The sequence below is a fragment of the Rousettus aegyptiacus genome, unplaced genomic scaffold (assembly GCF_014176215.1).
Source record: "Rousettus aegyptiacus isolate mRouAeg1 unplaced genomic scaffold, mRouAeg1.p scaffold_m13_p_5, whole genome shotgun sequence".
NCBI classification, from domain to species: domain Eukaryota; kingdom Metazoa; phylum Chordata; class Mammalia; order Chiroptera; family Pteropodidae; genus Rousettus; species Rousettus aegyptiacus.
In genome coordinates, this window is record NW_023416308.1 from 76,113,646 (window position 1) to 76,134,160 (window position 20,515).

The 20,515-nt window shown below is 37.8% G+C and overlaps 1 protein-coding gene across 7 annotated transcripts in view; it reads left to right on the plus strand.

Annotated features, from left to right (window-relative positions):
* The first annotated feature begins 608 nt into the window (after positions 1–608).
* The window catches only part of FAM168A (family with sequence similarity 168 member A), a 156,957-nt gene continuing 137,050 nt past the window's right edge, over positions 609–20,515 (plus strand). For 3 of the 7 annotated variants that reach the window (XM_036221201.1, XM_036221202.1, XM_016161471.2), the window contains exon 1: positions 609–954. The gene's annotated coding sequence lies outside the window, so the exon portion shown is untranslated. The remainder of the gene's footprint in view (positions 955–20,515) is intronic. The other 4 variants (XM_016161478.2, XM_016161469.2, XM_016161479.2 and 1 more) reach the window with 4 other exon arrangements.

Sequence of the window (20,515 nt, forward strand, 5' to 3'; positions counted from 1 at the left end):
AAGAACGAAGCTGGGTCAAGAATTATGCCCATTTTACATTTGGATTCAAGTTGCCAAACCTTCCTCAGGTTTGTAGGGAGACCAGAAGGAATGAGACATTAATTCTGGTGTAAGACGGTGGCAACAGGGATGGCGAAAAGGGTATAATCTCACAGGTGAACTAGCCTATCTAGGCCTCACCTCGGTGGGTTGTCACATTCCTTCCCTTTTTTCTTCTCCTTCTCTTCTTTTTCGTAACATGGAGGCAGAACTGAGAACTGCATCTCCCAGTATTTCGCAGGGACCACGCTCCCTGGGAATTGTAGTTCCAGGTCTGAGAAAGGGCCGGAAGGAGGGCGGGAAGCTGTGGGGCATGCTGGGAAACGTAGTCCAGCCAACAGCGGCGGCAGTGTCAAGGCACGAGGTTGGAGGTGCTGAGATCATTAACACTCAGGGAAGATGGGGCCAGGAGTGACCTAACTCCCTTCACATGTGGTCTTTGACTCTACAAAAGCTGCTCTCGGCGATTGGCTTTACGCCATTGTCTGTGAGCGGGAGGGCGCGGCTCCTCCGCGTTGGGCGCGCGGCAGGCGGCGCAGGCCGCGCGCGGGCCGAAGCAGGGCACGCCGGGAGTTGTGGTCCCTGCACGCTAAGGCTGTGGGACGTGTCGCGGTGCTGCGCCGCTTCTCCTTCCCCGCCCTTCTTATAGGTTCCCCCCCTTCCCTTCGCCTCCTCCTCCCTCGCCCGCAGCCGAGCGTCCCCTCCCCCCACCCGTCGGGCTTCTCGGCGGCTACTGCAGAGGATTCAGAACCGAGTCGCTGAAGAGGAGGAGGTTCCTGGTCCCTGCGCGCCATCCGCCACCTTACTGGACACGGGCGAGGGAGCGAGAGCGTTGCTTCTGTAGCCTTCAGAGAAGACAAGGGCATCGCCGCCTCAGCCACCGCCGCCGCCGTTTTCGTCTGCAGCCGCTCGCCGGTGAGCAGACTACCCGCCCCCCCCCCGCCTCCAGTCCGCTCCCCCTGAGCCTGGGCGGGTGGCATTGGGGAAGATGAGAGTGGGGGCTGCGGAGCGCGGGTTGGGGGAAGGGGGTTAAGGTCGCGATGGAACGGCGGACTGGCTGGGGAGACTTGTCCAGGCGCGGGCTGGGGCTGGGGGTGGGGTGAGGGTGGGACCCAAGCAGGTTGGGAGGGCGGCGACAGGGGTAGGGGACTTTTAATGGAGAATAACCGGACTTGGGACAGAAGCGTGGGTTCGGGGTGTTGGGAATTTGGGATGGTTTGGGGGCGAGCTAGATGATAAGACTGGAATGGGATGGCTTTTAATGGAGGAGGGGACTGAGTTTGGGTGGTGGATTTGGGGTTGGCTTGGAGCAGTTGACAGTTTGGGATCCGAGCCGGGGTAGGGGGATCATTTCAATAGAGAGTGGGATTGCAGGATTGGATAGGACTGGGGGGAGGGGTGGCTGTTAATTCAGGAGGGTGCAATTTGGGGTGGATCTAGGGCAGGCTAATAGAAGTGGTAGAAGCTGGGGGTGAGGGGTTTGGCGTGGGTCGAGACCTGATCTTGAAGAGTGGGCATTTGGCATCTGGGGGTGGTGGAATTTGTGGAGACTTATGGAATAGCGTGGGTTGGGAGAGCAAAGGAGGTAGAATTTGCGGTTTTCCTGGGGAGTGCTTATGGAGGTTGCAATAGAAGCTGGTGGGGGTGGGACTTTCATTAAGGGGAGTGTGATGGTGAGCTGGCAGGAGGGGGATAAATTAGAAATTAGGCCCAAAGTGGGTGGACGAAATTCGAGATTGGGCCGGGGGGGGGCGGGGGAAGGGGGTAGCACATTATGATAGGATTTTAGGGTGATCTTAGAACCACTGGAAGGGGGCATTGGTGGCTCCCTGGGTGCAGGGTCGAAGTAGAGGGCACAACAGAAAACGCTGCTGAGCTGGATTCACTGAAAGAATAGTGGCAGGTGGTGAGCGATGTTGGGGGATGGTGTCTTGAAGGAAATACCTCTTGGTGAAGGTGGCAGAGGGAGTTTTGGAGAAGTAATGTCTAAGATGAACTGGTAGGACTGGAGAGGTGGTTGCTAATGGTGAAGTGTCAGAAGGGTCATCTAAGGAGTGAGAGACATGGAATTGTTGGTATGGATGAGGCAGAGAGGATGGAGAAGGGCAGCAAGCAGTGCTGGAAATAGGTGGATTGGATGATTCTGGAGAGGAAGGATTTGGATGGCCTCCAAGAGACAGAAGAGGGTTAAGGGTTGGACTTAAATGGACAGCTTTGGAGGCTGTGGTTGGGGGAGGGACAGTAATCATAGAAGACTTCGTAGAGGACAGAGAAGGTATAGAGAAGGTGTGTTAAAAAATCTCCTAGAGGACATCTTAAGCTGTTAGTTTAATCTTTGTTTCATTTATATTATTATTTGGAAGTAAACAACCCAAAAGGTAAAGTTGTGAGGGGCTTCAGTTAGGTAGAATTGAGGAGGGGAGAGTGTCTTCTGTCATAGGCACACCTTGGAGATAGTGCGGGTTCCTGTCCAGACCACTGCAATAAGCGAGTATTGCAATAAAGTGAGTCATGATCTTATTGCTGGTGAAGGGTCTTGCCTTCAATTTGTAAAAACTGCAACATCTGTGAAGAGCAATAAAGTGAAGCTCAATAAAATTTGGTATGCCTGTGTTCATGTAAAAAGAAAGTTGGGAGAAAAAAAATCCCACTTCCAAACTAAAGGTGGAAAACATAAAACTGGCATGTGATAGAAAGCTTTCTATATGATGTCTCTGCCTTCTTTCTGCCCTCCCCCTGGTACATTTAAAAATTAGTCCTGGAATTTGGAATTAAATATATTTGATGAGCTTGAGGTAGCTAAGGGAGCATTCCTTGCTTGAGAAGTGATGAATGAGACTGAAAAATATAAAGCTGAATTTATTTCCTAGTCAGGCAGGGTGGATGTCTGCAGAAAGAGCTTAGGCCTTTTTTTTCTCCTCTTCAAATTGATTGCTTGAAGACTCCATTTATTGGTGTCCTGGTTTGTAAGGCAATTAGGCCTATCATTGTATTGTAGGCTAATAATCCTGAGATGAATTTTGGCACCATCGCTTTATGTAAACAGAGAGAAGACAGGATATATAGAAATGTCATAAATATTCATGGGTGACATGGTTTGGTATTGATGGAGTTTTTCATTTGATTCTCTTCTGACATTACTTGATAAGATTTAAAATAATTGGACTATATTTCTGTAGATTGCATTTTCTTTACAGGAATTCAGTTGGTCAGAATTCTGTCAGATGTGGATAAATAAAACAGAATTATTTTAATTTTATTTTTTAGAGGATAGAATTAATGTGGACATATTAACTAAAGAAACAATATGTCCATATATTCATTATAAATTTTATTTAAAGCTTAATGATACACTATTCTCATGGCAGAATGGTGATGTGGGGAGGTATAGAGAGGTGTGCATCAGGGCAACATCTTTAGGGAAACAATTTTCTGGACTTAATTGCAATAACTATGAAGTATTAAAATGAAGTAGCTGTTGATTAGAGCTCAGACAGAAAAAAAATGGGGAGGGATGTAAGAAGGATAAAATAGGCACCAATGAGATCAAAATAATTCTTTTTGTTTAAGCTTTGGAGTTCAGCTCACAAGCAAATCATTTTATTTGGCTTTCACAGTGGAGCAAATAAAAATACTCAATATTTAGAATATTTTTTTTGTAGTTTCAAAATGGGCAAAATGATGAAAGGTTGGACTTGGAATTGAAAATGTTTTTTTAATGAGGTCGCTTTTTGTATTACAATAAAAATCAGGTTTGAGCAGTTACCTGTAATTAAGTGAGAGTTTAATCTAATTAATGCCAGCATTTTTTCTCATAAGTTTACTCTGGGGTCCCAACATTGCTTTTGTGGATCCGCAGGCTTGATCTCGAGGTGGAATATTTATGTTAAAGGCAGGTTTGGACAGCTCAAAAAGAAAAGTAATTACCTGGGAGAAATGTCTTGGTGGATTTTTCCCCCCTCACAACTGTGGCCACCTGTGCTGTAGAAATGTATGTAAAATTTTAGTATCTTTATCTCATTTGACTCTTCCGATATTCTGGTGAGAAGGGGAGAGTAGGTGGAGGGAGGTATTGGTAGACAGGCATCTTGGTAGAATGAATAGCCTGTGAATTAGGGGTTGAGAGTTCTAGGTTTAAATCCCCAATCCAGAATTTGATAACTGAGTGATTTCAGTAAAGTCATTAAAAACCTTTCATACCTAGTGGTAATGGTTATACAACATTATGAATGTACTTACTTCTACTGGATTATACTCTTAAATATGGTTAAAATTGTTTAAAAAGAAACACCTTTCATATTTCATAAAGCTGTCAAGGGGAACAAATCAGTTCTTGTCTAGAGATAACTTTATGTCCTGAAAACACTATGCATATATAAAATATTTGTTCAATGTTTATTTACTTATTGCTTGATAAGTGCCATGGGAAATGATTATGAACCAAAAACCGTTGTCAGTGAGCTTTCAGTATTGTGGGAGAGACAGAATATTTAAAAATAGTGAGAGAAGTGAGGCAAAAAAAAAGTGTGGTGAAGAGTCTGGGTTCTGAAGTCTATCCATTTACTACCTGTGCGACCTTGGGTACAATAATCTCATCTATAAAGTGGTTATAAAACTTAATCTCATAAAGTTGTTCTGAGGATTAAACAGAATAATTCATGGAAAGCATTTAACACAGTATGTTACATAGTACACATTAAAAAAGTATTAGTTGTTGCTATTATTATATAGGAAGAGACTAGAAAGTGAATAAATAGCCTTATGTTGTCTTACCATTAAGTTCTTAGTATTGTTATTAAGGAGATGGTATTACTTTGTATTATCATCTCATTATTTATCTGCATATTTGCATGTTTGTGCTGTCGTCTAGGAATTTTAAACTGTAAAGTACTAAACCTAAATTAGTTGTTAGCTTCCCTTCTACAAAATAAGAAAAAACTGCTTTGAGAGGTTAAATGACTTAAGGTTTCAGTCAGTAGGTAGAAGGGTCTGGGTTATACCCCCAGATTCCGATTCCTCAACCCTGTTTATATCTTCATTTTAAATTGTGAAACAAGTCATGTATATATAAGTGCATATAACATAAATCTTCCACTTAAAAAATGATAAATTGTAGACCTGTGTTTTGCCACCAGCTTAATAAAAAGCATCTCTGGTACCTTTAAAGCCTTTTGTGATTCCTTGCCTGATTGAATCTCCCTCCCTCAGAAGTAAGCAGATTCCTGAATTTTGTGTGAATCATTCATTCCTTTGCTTTTCTTTATAGTTTTACCAAACAACCACATATCCTAAACACTATGTTTTTTATCTTTACAACTTTATATAAATGGAATTATAATGTAAGTATTCTTATGTGACTTAATTTATTCTTATTAGATATTCTTAGTTTTTGACTTTAAAAGAGCTTTATTTCTTCCACTGTTAAAATAGCATTCTCATGGTAGAAATTGGAAATTACAAAAAAGTGAAAGGGAATAAAATTGTCTATAGTCCCATTACCCAGCAACACTTCTTATTTATATATATGTATATATTATAGGTATGTACATAAACATACATACAAATACATATTCAGCATATATATGTATATACATACATATATGGAGTAGTCTAGATAACAAAAGGAAGCCAGTTTGCATTTACGGATGATCAGATTATCCAGATGTGAATCAATCATACTTGGAAATAGGAATCGGAGGCAGTAGTAGCAGCCTTTGTGAGCTGTGAAAGAACACTGTCTTAGAGCTTTTTTCTCTTTGGCGGGAGTTCTTTAGTTACCAGAGACTAATTTTTTGTTATACCAGCTTAGACCTTCATATCGTGTTTTGGTAAGTCACTTAACTCTTTTGGTTGGAAGTTTTGTGTACCTTTCTTTTTGCAGGAAGATAATCCGGTACATTGATCCTCACCTGATTGTGCAAGGGGTTCTGTTATCTGATGTACAGAGAATACCATGAATAGGATACAAAGTATACATATCAGTTATACATATCAGAAGCTTGATAACCTAAACACCAAGAATATTTTGCCTAAGAGATTTGAAATCCAAATTCCTTGATTACCTTTTAGAGCTCTGGCTTCTTTATCTGTAAAATTAGGCTCAGATGAGGTAATAAATGTGAAAATACTTCTTTAACTTTGAAGGACTATATAAACGTTAGTTTTTTTTCCCTCCTAGTTTACAAAACTGAAATCAGGGCATCCCATACAGAGGTAAAAAGCTTGTCATATTTGGTTTATTGCTTTCTGGTTCTGCCAGTGGAGGAGGGAATACATGAAAGTCAGTTCAAAGTTTCTCCCTTGGAACTTGAAGATTGTTGGATATAGTGGGATGTAGAAGGTGCTAGAGTATTTTCTTCTAATGAATTTCTGGGACCTAGTTCCACATTATTGTACCGCTAGCTCAAAATTTAACAATCAAGGCTTTATTGAAGTGGTGAATGCAGTATACAAATAGTAATTTCCCTGTTGGTTTTCTACTTTTAACTTATTATAGAGACAAAGTAGTAAAGTAAGATGAGTTATTTGTGCATATATAGAAGAGAGATAATAACTTCATTGTTGGGTTTTTGTATGGATTAAATAAAGACAAAGAACCTAGGACATTGACTGCCACACATATATAGTTTGTGCTTAATATGGTAGCTACAATTGTTATTATTTTTATTTTACTTATGAATGGTTTAGAGCTAATTTTTCCTTCATGATGTTCTTTTATTATTCAATATTTTCTTGGGCTCTATCTCCCCTCACTCAAATTTACATTTGGATTATAAATTTATTTTAATGTTATCATAAGTAAAGCAAAACAAAGAACATAAATCCACAACCACAATGTCATCCACAGCCAAGGAGTTTGTAGTCTTATGCATGACAGATATGTTTAAAACTTCTGTTCAACAAATATTTATTGAGTGATTATTAAATGGCAGTAAGGGAGTACTGGGAGTATGGGATACAAAAACTAAAATTCCCTGCTCTTAGGGAGCTTATAGTCAACCTAGTGGGGAGACAGACATGTCATACATAACAATAGCATATTGTGATAAATGCTACAGCAGGACCATGGACAAAGGGCATGGGGAGGATGGAAGTTGACATGTCCTGATGTGTGTGGGTGAGCAGGAAAGAGATTGATCCTTAGAAGAACTAATGCTTGAACTGAGACCCGAAAGGGTATATGGATATGCCAGGGAAGGAGAAGTTAAGAACAGTTTCTGTTGTCAACAGCAGATTCTTCCTTGATTGTTGTCTCCCAGTGTTCTTGTAGGCCTTATTTTATACTTCTTTTTCAGGCCTTTCTGGTGTGTATGTGTAACCAAGTAAGCAGAACCCTAAACATGCTTTACTGTCATACTCCTTTTCTTTTCATATGTTGTGCCGTTCACCTGGGAAGCCCTCTTCCCTACTCAATTCCTTAATCTTTATTTTGCCCATTAGATGGAGTGTACTAATGAGTACATTTCATGGTTTTTACCCTTCTTAGTTTGTTGTTTAGCAGGAAGAGATTTTTGAAGGTATTGAAACTAGCCGATATTTAAGAAGATATCTTTATTGATTCTGCTTTCTCAGTAAATTGGTAAGGGTTGGCGCCTTAGTTCACTGGACTTTTTAAGGTTCTGTCCTTCAGTAGCCTTGTCCATGCTGTTATTGGCTCTACCTATATGTTAATGACTCAAATCTGTCTGCACCTCAGAGCTCTCTCCTCAGCTCTAGACTTGTACATCTCGCTGGCTATTGGCCACCGTCATACATCCATTTTGATGATCCTCAAATTCAGTAGGTCTAAAACAGAGCTCATTTTCCCATCTACTTATTCTGACCTCCCCCATTGTGTACCCTCTCCCCCACAAAAAGTTAAAAGCATCTCTTCCTGTAATTTGTTATAACTTAAAAGCACTACCATCCCTGTGGTCATTAAAGATAGGAATCTGCGCCATTAGCCTTTTCTTTTTCTTTCTCTTTCATGGTCCAAAATATATTCTCCTAAATATTTCTGGAATTCGTCTTCCCTTTCTTACTATTACCACCTTATTTTAGACCCTCGTCTCACCTGGACAAGTGCATCAGCCTTCTAACTGGTTTTTGTATTACCCATCTGGTAAAACTGCCTTCTACTGAACAGTCAGAATATATACCCAAGAGGTATAAATGTCCATGTCACTCCCATGCTTAAGTCCGTTCATTGGCTGTAGAGTCTAAGCTGCTTAACATGACACATTAGGCCTTTTATGAGACCTGTCCCTATGTATTCCTCCTGCCCCATCTCCTATCACTGGTAATACTAAACAGATATCTACAGATACTCTTGTAGTTTCACACCTTTGCTCTTGCTGTTTTGCCTTTTATTCATCCCTCTAGGTTGAGTGCATCTCCCCTAAGAAACCTTTCAGAACTCTGAAGGTTGTCATAAGTGCCCCCATTTTGTTCACAGGGAGCATCCAAACCTCTCTGTCATAGTGCTTGCCCAGTTTTAGGAAGATCAACTATTTCTGTCTGCTGCTTCACTTAAAAACTAAGTTTCATTTAGATGACTGTGTTGTAGTCATCTTTATAGTCCTAGCTCCTGGCAGAAGACAAACCAGTAGTATGTTCTAATGAGTAGGGTGATACGTGTTTTTCTAGATGTAGGTTTTTATTTATTTAGAATGGAGTTTAGAGTTCGATTGGGTTGATAAAGGCTTTGATGGTGATGATGATGATGATGATGATGATGATGATGATGTAGTATAGCACAAGGTTCAACAGTAGAAAACAAGACAGTATGCTCAGGGGTTGGTATATGCTTTCTGTAAAAAATATTTTTAGGCTTTGCGGACTACGTACGGTCTTTGTTATTTCTCCTTTTCTTCCTTCCCCTCTTTCTTCCCCCTCCTTTTCTCCTCTTATGTTTCATTCTTTGCTCATAGGCCTTATGAAAACAGGCTGTAATTTGACAATCCCTAATATGTTATCAGAAATCAAACTTGAAGTTGTAGAATATTGAAAATGAAAAGCAAAGAGACAAAAGCAAGTTTATATTTTTTGTTTATTATAAAATTTAGTTCCTTGGACAGGTATGCATATCTTTGGTATCAAAAACAGTTGTACAGAATCTTTTTTGTCAAACTATTCTGTTTATGTAAAAGTTTAACATTTTATTAAATGGGCCATTGATCTCTGTATAAGGTATTCTCAGAACACCTTGGTTTATAAAGCTCTAACACAACTTTCTCCTCATTTTGTTTAGGCAGGTATCAGGGTACTTTCAACATATGCATATTTTTATGATGATATAGATTGTGCTTTTTCTTAAATACAGACATTTGGAAGGAACTTTGGGCTCACGTATTTTTTCCAGTAAACATTAATCCCTGGCCAACTTGAGATTGTGATCTTGATTTACCTTCTGATCATGTCCTTCAATCTTGACAGTTTCTGCTGATGCTCATATTTTCTAGCTTCTGTTTTATAATTTTTCTACATATCGTAGTTTTCTAATGTGTCTTCCTTCCTTTTTTATTTTGAGTTGATAGCAAAAATCCCTGTTTGTAAATACAGTTATGCTAATCATACTTCTTTAAATTATACTATTTTATTTAATCTATAGTTGATAGGTTGATCATGGTGCATATTTTCATTTTAAGGATGAAGAAATCAAGGCTCAGTGTTTCAGGCCTTAGGACTGGTAGGGGATGAGGATGGAAAGACAAAAGGGACATAATATTTGAGTATCTGTGATAGGCAATATGCTAGGTGCTTCTCTTTCTTATGTAATTTAACCCTCATGGTTATAGTTTATAGGATATTGTGCCCATTTTACAGAAGAGGAAACTGAAACAACTGAGGCCTATAGGGACTAAGTAGTTTGCATTTGGTTACATAGGTAGTAAGAGAAGAGAAGCTTGTATTAATCTCCCTTGCTCCAAAGCCCTTTGTCTTTTTACTGTGCTATATATAAAGCTCCTGGGTTTTAAACTCCTGTCTATTAGTAGTTTCTTGGTTACACATTAAAATCATTTGCGGTTCTGTTAAAGAAAAAATACATGTCCCAGTTCTAACAGAACTTCTATAGGTGAGCCTAAGACACATGCTTGTATGGGTTTATGTTTATAATGAAAATATAAATTTAAAAAAAATTGTATTGAGAGATATATATATATAACATATGTAGAAAAAAGTGTGCAAAAAGTGTAACCACCACTCAGATCATGAAAGGAAACATTAGACCTTCAACATATTCTTACTTCCAATATCATAGATTATTTTTGCTTATTTATGAATTTTTTTGTAACATACAACTGGTTTTTTGCATTAAGCTTTATATTCTGTGTAGTAATAGTTCTTGTTCATTGCTTTGTAGCAATAGTTATCAATTATTTTGGTGTCTTCACTCTTACTAATTATTGAAGACCCCGAAGAGCTTTTGTTTAGGGGTTGTATCAATATTTACTATATTAAAAAATAAATTTTAAAATATTAATGTATTTAAAAATAATAAACTTATTAAGTGTTAGCATAGTTTTATGAAAATCACTGTTATCCCAAGTCAAAAAAATTAGAAGAATTTTACATTTTTCCAAATCTCTTTAATTTCTGACTAGATACATATCCACTTTTACATTTAATATATTGTAATTGGTTGTTTCATTTGTATTTTATAAAGAAAATGCAGTTCCACAGATATATGTGGCTAGAAAAAGGGAGGAATGTTATAGTTGCTCTTCAAAATAATTCCCGGATATTCTTTTTAGATACTATAGCAAAACTTGAGAGAAGGCCCATTGCCTTGTGGACTCTGAAACCATATCGATGAGCTTTCTCATAGTCTGTTACATTAAAATCCATTGATGTGTTTTGTACTTTGACTGGATCTTCTACCCATGCATAATGTTGTAACATCATGCATTGGCCATTTAGAAAATATTAGTTCACTGGGTTATGCAGATTTACTATATGTTGACATATTCTGTTGTACAATGTCAAAAAATCACATCTGTTAATATCACTACCAATCTCAGCAGACAAGTCTTTTCTAATTTTTGCTTGAAAGCTCAATTTTTATCATTGGAACAAATACTGACAGTTATTTTCCTTGAAGTGACAGTCTCACATTGTTCATTTTTGAAAAAATGTCTGCCAAACATCCAAGTCTGAATAATCATAGTATGTCTGCCAGTCGTTCTTTAAAGTAAAAGTGGTGTTTCATGAAAAGAGCAGCTAGTTCAGCTTGCAACTCAATTGCACAAGTGCTTTAGTGCTTTTCCTTGAGACAAATCTTGGAGTTTAGTATGCAGAAGTACTTTATGTGTACTTCCCATATCACAGAATATTAAAAAGATGGGTAAAAGATTGAGATTTAATAAAATTAATAATTTTGTGGCTTCATGACAAACATTCTTTAGTAAAACTGAAACAATTTTTTTTTGTGTATGTGTCTATGAAGAATGCAATGACACCGATACAGTTTGGTGTTACTGCCTTGGTTCAATACAAGATGGTTTAACTTTATTTATTAGTTTCATTATGTTTCTGGTCTTCACTTATTTCTTATTGGAAGAATTGGTGGTTTTATTAAACCTTTACTAAAAATACTGTTCTGAAAGTCAGTATGAAAGCAGTGGTTTATCCCAGGCTTAGTAGAACCACAGTACTTTAGAGTCGAAGAGTTTTACAACTTTGTCATGATTTTAGAAAATCATTGGGCTTGATGCTTGCCACATTGTGATGAAGGAAAGGTATGAAGTGGCCTTTAGAGAAATTTGCATAACTGTGCATGAAAGTGGTTCTCTGGATATATTGCGTCTTCCTATCCTTAACCTGGAGTATTTGCCGTAGGAAAAAAAAGATGCAGATGAGGCCACAGCCAAGAAACCTTGTGTAATTACTTTAGTTTTTCACCTCGATTGGGTAGAGGAAAATGGAGTAGATAGGCTAGACCGAGCATTATTTTACCTTTCAACCAGTACCCTTATATAGCCTGGAATTTAGTTCCAGGCTGAGGATAATTAACATTCTCATTGTATGCCTACATTGTGATAAGCCCTTCATGTGTGTTATCTTATTAAAACTCACAATTATCCTGTAGGGCGGTCATGATTTCATTTTATTCGTGAGAAAATTTTGGCTAAGAGATGTGAAGCCTACTCATGCTCACTAGCCAGTAAGTGACTAGGGTGGGATTTATCCCAACTTTTCTGCCCCTAGAGCCTATGAGTGCTCTTTCCTATGTTCTGTGCTGTCCAAAGACAGTCTCACCACTTATTTGTGTATCCTTGATCCCTGGAACCTAGTAGGGGTTCGTACATTTTTGTTGAATAATTGAGTCAGTGCTAAATGAGTGAACCAGTTTTTATAGAGTAGGTTGTAACCTAACTCCTGGGCTATTGTGTAGATTGGTGCTAAAAAGTTTGCACACTAGGACCTGGTCACCATTTGTTGCTGTGGGGAAGACATCAGTCTTCTTAATGATAAACTCTATAAAACTATTTATATAATTTGGATATTTAGGGATTGGAAAGAACTAATAGGATGCATTTTCCTTAGGTTATTAATGATCTTTTTAGAAATAATGATTTTTTTAGAAATAGGTAATGCATTTGTTTTGCCCTTGTTTCCCCACTTACCAGCTATGAGACCTTGGGCAAGTTCCTATTTTGTGCCTCATTTTTTTAATCTTTAAAAAGGGAAGGGCACTAATAACAAACAGTACATACTTTCCCAGTAGTTGTGAGAATTGAATGAAGTAATTCATATAAAGAATTTACTATAGTGCTTGGTATATGTTAATAAATGGTGGCTGTTATTCATGTTCTTCTTGAACAAAGTGTGGGATTTAATGTGATTTTGAGCATGTGAAGAAGAAATATTTTGGCTTTTAAAGCATTTTTGTTAGAGAAATAAAACACTGAATTTATTGGTTCTTGTATTTTTGGATTTGTTTTCTGATTGTTATTTACTTCATCTTCCTCTAATTTTGGTTATTTGCTCAGATTTCTTGGTGAATCAGTGCAGGTATAGTATGGCATTTAACTCTCCATCAACGTTTCCAATTTTGTAGGCTAGATGAACAGGTTGGATTGCTCTGGATAGTTTACCAAGATTGATTGTTCTTTCTGAATTAAAAATGTCAGTGGATGTGAGAAACATCCCTTTCTAAATTTTTCTAACTGTACCAGTCATTGTTGAGAAGGTCCAATATTTCTCCATAGTACCTTGTTCCAGGATCAAAGGAAAAGTGTGTTCTTTTTCTTTTTCTACATTTATTTATGTTGGCGGTAATATCTATATTTTTGAGACTTATGGTTTTGACAGTACCAATTAATTAGGCTGTGGAGTTATGGAGGGGAAAACCACCTATCCGTTATAAATGAGCATATCTGAAAGCCTGCTTGCCTTTTACCCAAGGGTCAGTGTATCCTAGATGGGAGTTAGCATGAAACTCTTGAATACTTAAAATCTTTGAGATGAGGTCTAGGTAGTATAGTATGTAAGGCAGTTCATTACCATCTCCGTAATTCCTTCTCCAGTGTCATTCATTGTCTATCCTCCCAGCTTGCGCATTTTACTTTGCTATTAATGAAGTATACATTGTACTTTATTGCTGTTCTCCAGATGTGCCATGCCTCTTGTTTCAATGTCTTTGCATGTGCTCCACTCTGGGCCTGGACATCTCTTTGTAACACTTAATTGGTTTAACTCCTATTCACCCTTTAAGACTCAGCCTAGGAGGTAACCTTTTCCAGAAAACTTTTCTTGACTTTCTCAGGTAAGGATTGGGTGCCCCATCTCTGGGTTGCCCAGATTGTAATTGTCTATTTATTTATTATTTATTAGTCTGTAGGTTGGAATTGTATCTGATCATCTTTTTATTCTCAAGAGCCCATTTTTGGACCTTGCACAGTATAGGCATCAGAGGGGTCTTGTTGAGTCAATCCATATTTTTGGGCTGGTCTGTCAGCAGCTGTAATATCTCAACCAGTCACAGTTACTTTATGTTCTGGGCTGAGTTTTAGTGGAACACCTTTTCTGTTGTGGCCATTGCACCTCCCTCTGACTCCCCTGGTGTTATTTCCACTATACTTCAGTCCACTTTCATGAGGCTTTCCTTTCTTCCTTGCTCGTAGCTGGGTCAGGGGAGCTATGTGTGCAGTAGACATGTAGCTACTCAGTGAATTTGATTTTTGAGAGATTCTGGAATCTCACTTGGAATGAATGAAGGTCTCACTGGTAAACTGAGAGTTTGGGACTTTGATTACTTTTCTTATCTCTTAGTTCTTTTTTCTGCTCCCAAGTTTCATCTTTCTGAACCTTTTGGTTATTTTTAACTTTTAGATAACATAAAATGAATTCTGCGAAACCAAGTTTTATCAGTACTCTGCTTGTGCATTTGATTTTTTAAACCTAAATATGGGACTTGACTTATCTGTTACTTTGGGATGACAGACTTTAAAAAATGTGGGGTATTCTATGTCACCTGTAAATAGAAAAAAATGTGGGGTATTTATGACTGCCCTATTAAGTCCTTTTTAAAGTTATGGCTCCCAAAAATATTTTGCTAATTAATTTATGCATGCATTCATTTAGTTAACATGGGTGTCAGGCTCTGTGCTAGGTAGGTTTTGATGATACCAAAGATGAGTAAGATGTAGTCTCTGCTTTCAAAGAGCTCCCAGATGCAAGGGAGAAGATGTAAACAAATATATTACAGTTCAGCGTGTTGTAGATGCTGTAAAATAAGTAGCAGAGAGGGAGATGTTGATACCCTATTCACGGATGAGTTCTTGGTGTAGTACATAAGCTTATTTCTGAAAGAGGACTAAGGTCTTGCGTGTGGAAGATTCTGGATGTGGAGTCGGAAGGCTTGCATTTGAACCCTAGCTCAGCTACTTACTAGCTGTCTGACTTGGAGCAAGTTGTTTAAGCACTCTGAATCTCATTTTTCCTTTGTAAATTGAGGATTATCATGTATATATCTATCCTTGAAAGTTGCAAGGATTTAATATATGTAAAAGGACTCATAAATGTGTTATTAAGATTTGATATCCTGTTTTTTAAAATTTATTCATCGATAATAATATTTTGACAGATTGGAGCATCAGTTTCCTTACCCAAACCAGAAATAAGAGAAAAATATCAGGTATATTAGTGTATAGATGTCACTTATGAAGTGCTAACCCTGTAAGCATCATGAATTAAGGCAAAGAGTTTAATTTTAAGTACAGAATCTATAATATTTTAGTTCTGTGCTCTTATGGAAGATACTGCTTAAGATGTTTAAGGAGTGGTCTCTGATAAAATATTAAGGGTGATTCTGAGTGCCTTGGATGGCAACAACCAAACTGGAAACAGCTCCACTTCCTGTAATAGGACTTATGTCTTTGCCACCATTGGAGTTTAACATATCAAAATTGAATTTTTCCCATTAGTTAAACAGAGAAAAATAATAGTTACTTTGTAGACTGAGAATTAAGGATAAATTGGGTAAAATGCTCACCATTAGCCCTAATCAATTAGAATTTAAATTTGTAGAATATTAATTTTTTTTTTTTCAATATAGTAGACGTCTTTGGAGAAGCTTGCTTTAAGGAATAGAGAGGGGGCATTCTGTCATTTTAATTGTACTAACATTGGTAGTATTTTACTTCCTTCTTCAAGTTTAGTCCTCTGAATAATTTTACAAGATGAGTTTAAATCACAGCTCTTCCACTTACTGGCTGTGTAGCCTTCAAAGTTACTTAATCTTTCTATAACTATTTCCATCTTTGAGGTGGCGATATAGTGGTATTTTACAGTATAAAGTTGCTGAGAGGATTAAATGGGATTAGATAAAGTGCTTAGTTTCCTGTGTGGCACATAGTATGATTTCAGTTAAATGGTAGCATTGTTATTATCACTTCCATTATATAAATGAAGAACTGCAGACTTAGCAATCTGACCAGATTTACTTTAAAGAATCAGGTGTGGAATTCAGTCCAGGTTTATGTGATGCCAAAGCCTTTATACACTATCCTTTTGTAATTAGCATTTCACTTGTATGGAAATGTATACTTGAGCACTAGAATGTTTGGAAATAATTTGCTACTCTTAGGTACTTAAAAATTGCAGTAATATTTTACTAATAGTTTATATAAAATCAGAACTCAGTTGGTTTGGGAAGAACTCTTTGGCATGGATTCATTATGAACAGACACAATTGAAGGGCAGACATTCTAGGGACCTGATCAATTGTTAGAAAAAAGAACAATGTGTTTTTCCCTCCTAAACAGCTTAATTGAGGTAAAATTGGCAAACAATAAATGAAACAAATTTAATGTAGTTTGCTAAGTTTTTACATAGATATACATACCTGTGAAATCATCACCAGAATTCAGATAGTGAATAGATCTATCATTTCCCAAAAGTTTTTTGGTACCCATATGTAGATAATCTCTTCCTTCTGCTCTTCCTGATTCCCCATCCAAGCAACTATTGATGTGCTTTATGTTTCTATAGATTAAACAATGGTTTTGTAGTCAGACCAATCAGGATTTGGGTCCCTATTCTGCCTCTATATTCAGTGACTTTGGAGAAGTCATTTCATCTTTCAGCCTAGTTTCCTCACCTGTAAGATAGGTTTTCTATCACCTGCCCAAATGACCATGAGGAAGAGAGGAATAGTGTGTAGAAAGAGCCTAGCAGGGTGCCTGACACAAAACAGGCATTCAGTCCCTGGAAGTCAGTATTACCAGGCCAGTTTTCAGTTGGTGGTCCAGAGTACATTTAAGAGTTCATAGCTCCAAAATGGCTTTTCTGTCACCTAGACCTGTGTCCCCTCCCAGAGAATGAGCACTTAGTGTTCTTGAAACAGGGAAGATTAGATTTAGTCAGCTTGAGGCCCTGAAGGGCTTTCTGGTGCTCCTTCCTTTCCTCCTCTATGCCCAGTGTGTTCCACATGCTATTAATTATGAACAGATGTTCCTTCATAAGTAAGCAAAGAACTCCATAGCAGATTTTTGAGTTCTTTATGCTTATGTCTAAGTCTGGCTTTGTGATAAAGCTACATGAGCAATCAACTTGTAGTCAAAGTTCTGGGTTTTAGTTTTCATGCTGCTTTGGGCAAATCATAAAATCTTTCTGAGCCTCAGTTTTCTCACATGTAAAGTTGGGGAAGATCTTACCACATAAATTTGTTGAGAGGATTAAAGGAGAATTTTGAAGGTGAATTATATGATGAAGTCATAGTTCATCTGCATCGTCCCATGACTGCCTTGCAGTGTTAGAACTTTGTAAAAAGTTCAGGTAGCATTTAAATTTGATATCTTGGAGTTTTGTTTAAAGTATAATTTATTAGGTTCTGCTAATAGCACAAAAAAAGCAAAAACCAAAGGTTAAAAATACTTAAAATTTAAAGTGATAGAAACTTTAATTCAGATCTTAATTTAAAAGGTGCATGACCTTGGGCAAGTTATTTAATTTCTCTGAGCCTTAAATTCTCACCCGTCAGTAAAGGATGTCTAGTCTACTTCAGAGGGTTTTCGTGAGGATTAGAAATGCGGGTACAGTGGTTGTCGTGTAGTAGGTACCCAGTGATGCTAGCTTCCTTCCTTTTGTTTCCAAAATTGGCAGATTTGTGGAGTTCAATGAGCTATCACTGAAGGGATTACTCTTGTCTTCCCCATTCCATGATGTAGTTTGGCCCAAGATAGCCATTAGGTAGTACCTCAGATTTCCCATTTAAGTCCGAAAATGCAGTTTGAGGTTTATGATGCTAGCAATTATTGTAAAGGGATTTTTTTTCCTAATAATGGGAGTAGTTGATGCCATGCTTTTGTACTTTCTCATTAATTCTCATTGCTGTTGCTAGATGTACTTTGTATTGTGGGAGCCAGGGAAACCAGGGGCCATTTTCTATTTTTCCTCTCTGTTTATTTGGGTTGAAAAATTGTATAAAGGTTTCTTAGTGAATAAAATGGATTTGCTGAGTTCAGATTCTTCCTGGGCTCACCCAGGAATGACCTACTGAGGGGATAAACAAATAGGAAAATGTTGGGATAACTGGTGAGTTCTGCTTATGAAGTTGTCAGGGTCTTTGAGTTTGGGTAGGGTGGAGAAGAGTTGAATCTCTGTTCCCCTCTTCCCCTCCAGAGCATTTATAGCCCAACACAAAGGAAGCCTTAAGATGGAGGTCTGCATTGTAATTTCCTAGAAATTGCTGCTTCTGGTAACCGCTCATTCAGTTTGCACCTCTTTGCTGCAGTGGATGAAACAATGAGGACAATAAAACCATTTATCTGATAGCTGTACCCTCAATGGGATGTTTGTTTTAATAATGGTATAATTTGCAAGGCTCATAAATTGCGATTTTATTCTCATGGAAATAACTGTCCAGTGGTATTTGGATTTTCAGGTCTCCTGTTGTGGATAATTTCACTAACATTCTGGCTGACAATTCCCTTTATTCCAGACTTCGTTTTAGATTGTTCAGGCTGGTTGGGTAATTAGCCCAGTACAGAGCCAATTTTCTTTAGTTTGGGGCTGGCAGGTGGTTACTAGGTAACTAGGGGGTCTTCTGAATGGGGAAGAAATTCTGCTTAGAGATTCAAGACAAAATAGCTGAGCTTGGTTTTTGATTGTCATCTGGGATTTTCTTTCATTGTTTTATTTATTTATTTTTTATTTTTTTTAAGGTTTTGTCTATCCAATTTCAAAATATCTAGATGAAAATAAAACTTGAAGTCATCTGAATATTTGTTTTCCATCGTACCACACATCCCATTACGTTGGAAAATCATTTGTTTGAGTTTTTGATTTTCATCTACATGGTTTTGTTGGGAATATCCACAGAGGGCAAAGGAAGATAACAGCTACTACAAGCTAGACATTGCCCTAGGTGTTTTACATACATTATCTCTAAATCTTACTTAGAACCTAAGAGATAGGTATTGTTTTCATTTTACATACGTAGAAACCTAAATCCAGAGAAGTTAAGTAACTATAAGGTATCTCAGCTAATAAGTGGCAGGTAGTTTACCAGATTTAAAGCTCATGAGAGGGTTTTCAATTGTAATGTAAGATATTCTGAAGATACAATAAAGCATTTGTTAAGCTCTTAGATATTACAGCGATTGGCTTAGTAATATACATGAATTAGTATTTATCCTCAGATGTATATAGCTGATTGTTATGTCATCTTGTCTTGTATTACAGTTATAAAAGGTATAGAGTATTTTGATTATCTCACTGAAGTTAAAAAGACCTTCCAGATATAATACTGTTTTAAATCTTTAAGGTACTGAAGCACGGGTATATAGTCCCAGGAAATAGCCTCAGGCTTGAAGTTTGGGGACTGAATTTCAAAATCTTGGCACTGGCACTTGTTGGGTGATCTTGGATAAACCTCTTAACTCTCATTGGCTAACCTTTCGCCCTTGGATAAGCCTCATTTTGCTTATTTGCAAAATGGAGATATTATGCCCACTTTATAGGGATGTTAGGGTTAATATGTGATAGTGCCTAGTTAATGCCTGTTAACATAGTATGGGCTCAATAAATGTTGGTTTCCTTCCTTTTTGACTAACTCTACTACTAGTGAACTGTTGGGATAATTTGATACTGCTTTCATCACTGACCACAGGATTTATGAAAAGAAGGCCAACTTCTAGTACCATTACATTTCATGTTGATATTGTTAAACTGACAGAGTCCATTTTTATCTAGGAGCTTGTTGTGCAAACTAGATAATTTAAGAGACATTTAGATAGTTGGGTCATTGTTTACACTCTTTTGGTCAGTAAAGTGAGTGCATATGTGGAAAGGGCATTGGATTTGTGATCATACAAACTTGAAGTTCCAGCTTTCCTACATACTGGCTGAGTTCCTTGGGACCATTGACTTTCTCTGGCTGAGACTTGAGATAGGAATAATAATTGCTGACCTTCTCGTCTGTTGTGAGGATCAAATGAGGTAATGGATGTGAACATGCATTTTACATTGAAAAATACTAGGCGAGATAATTATTAGGTGGAACTTAGTGAGAATTCACTGCCATTTTAAGAGAAAATTTTTAAACTTCCCTTGAACTATATATAGGAATTATTTTGATGAGTTTTATGTTAGCTCTTGGGGACAGCCGAAGAGAAGAGGCCAAAATGAGGATGTGTGTAGAGAAAGTAGTAAGTGAATATAATTGAATGGTGGAGGTGAGATGGGGTGAGGGTGGAAGTACAACTGTGAGGCAGGCCAAGGACTTAGGGAAGAGCTTAGATATGAGGTGTGGATCTCAGTGTAGTCTAGATCCATAGAGCAAGGGAGAGTGAGGCTCCTTGATTAGAAAAACTTGGAACACTGGGCTGTATGCGAATTGGTTGAAAAGGATGGAATTAACAGTGGTGGCTTTTCTCATGCGGACACTCAAGTTGAAACCCTGGTTATAATAAGTCTTCTAGGAATATATTCAGAAGTTAAAATAGATTTTGTTTCATTCCTAGCTCCCCATGCCACCTGACAGCTAAGTGTG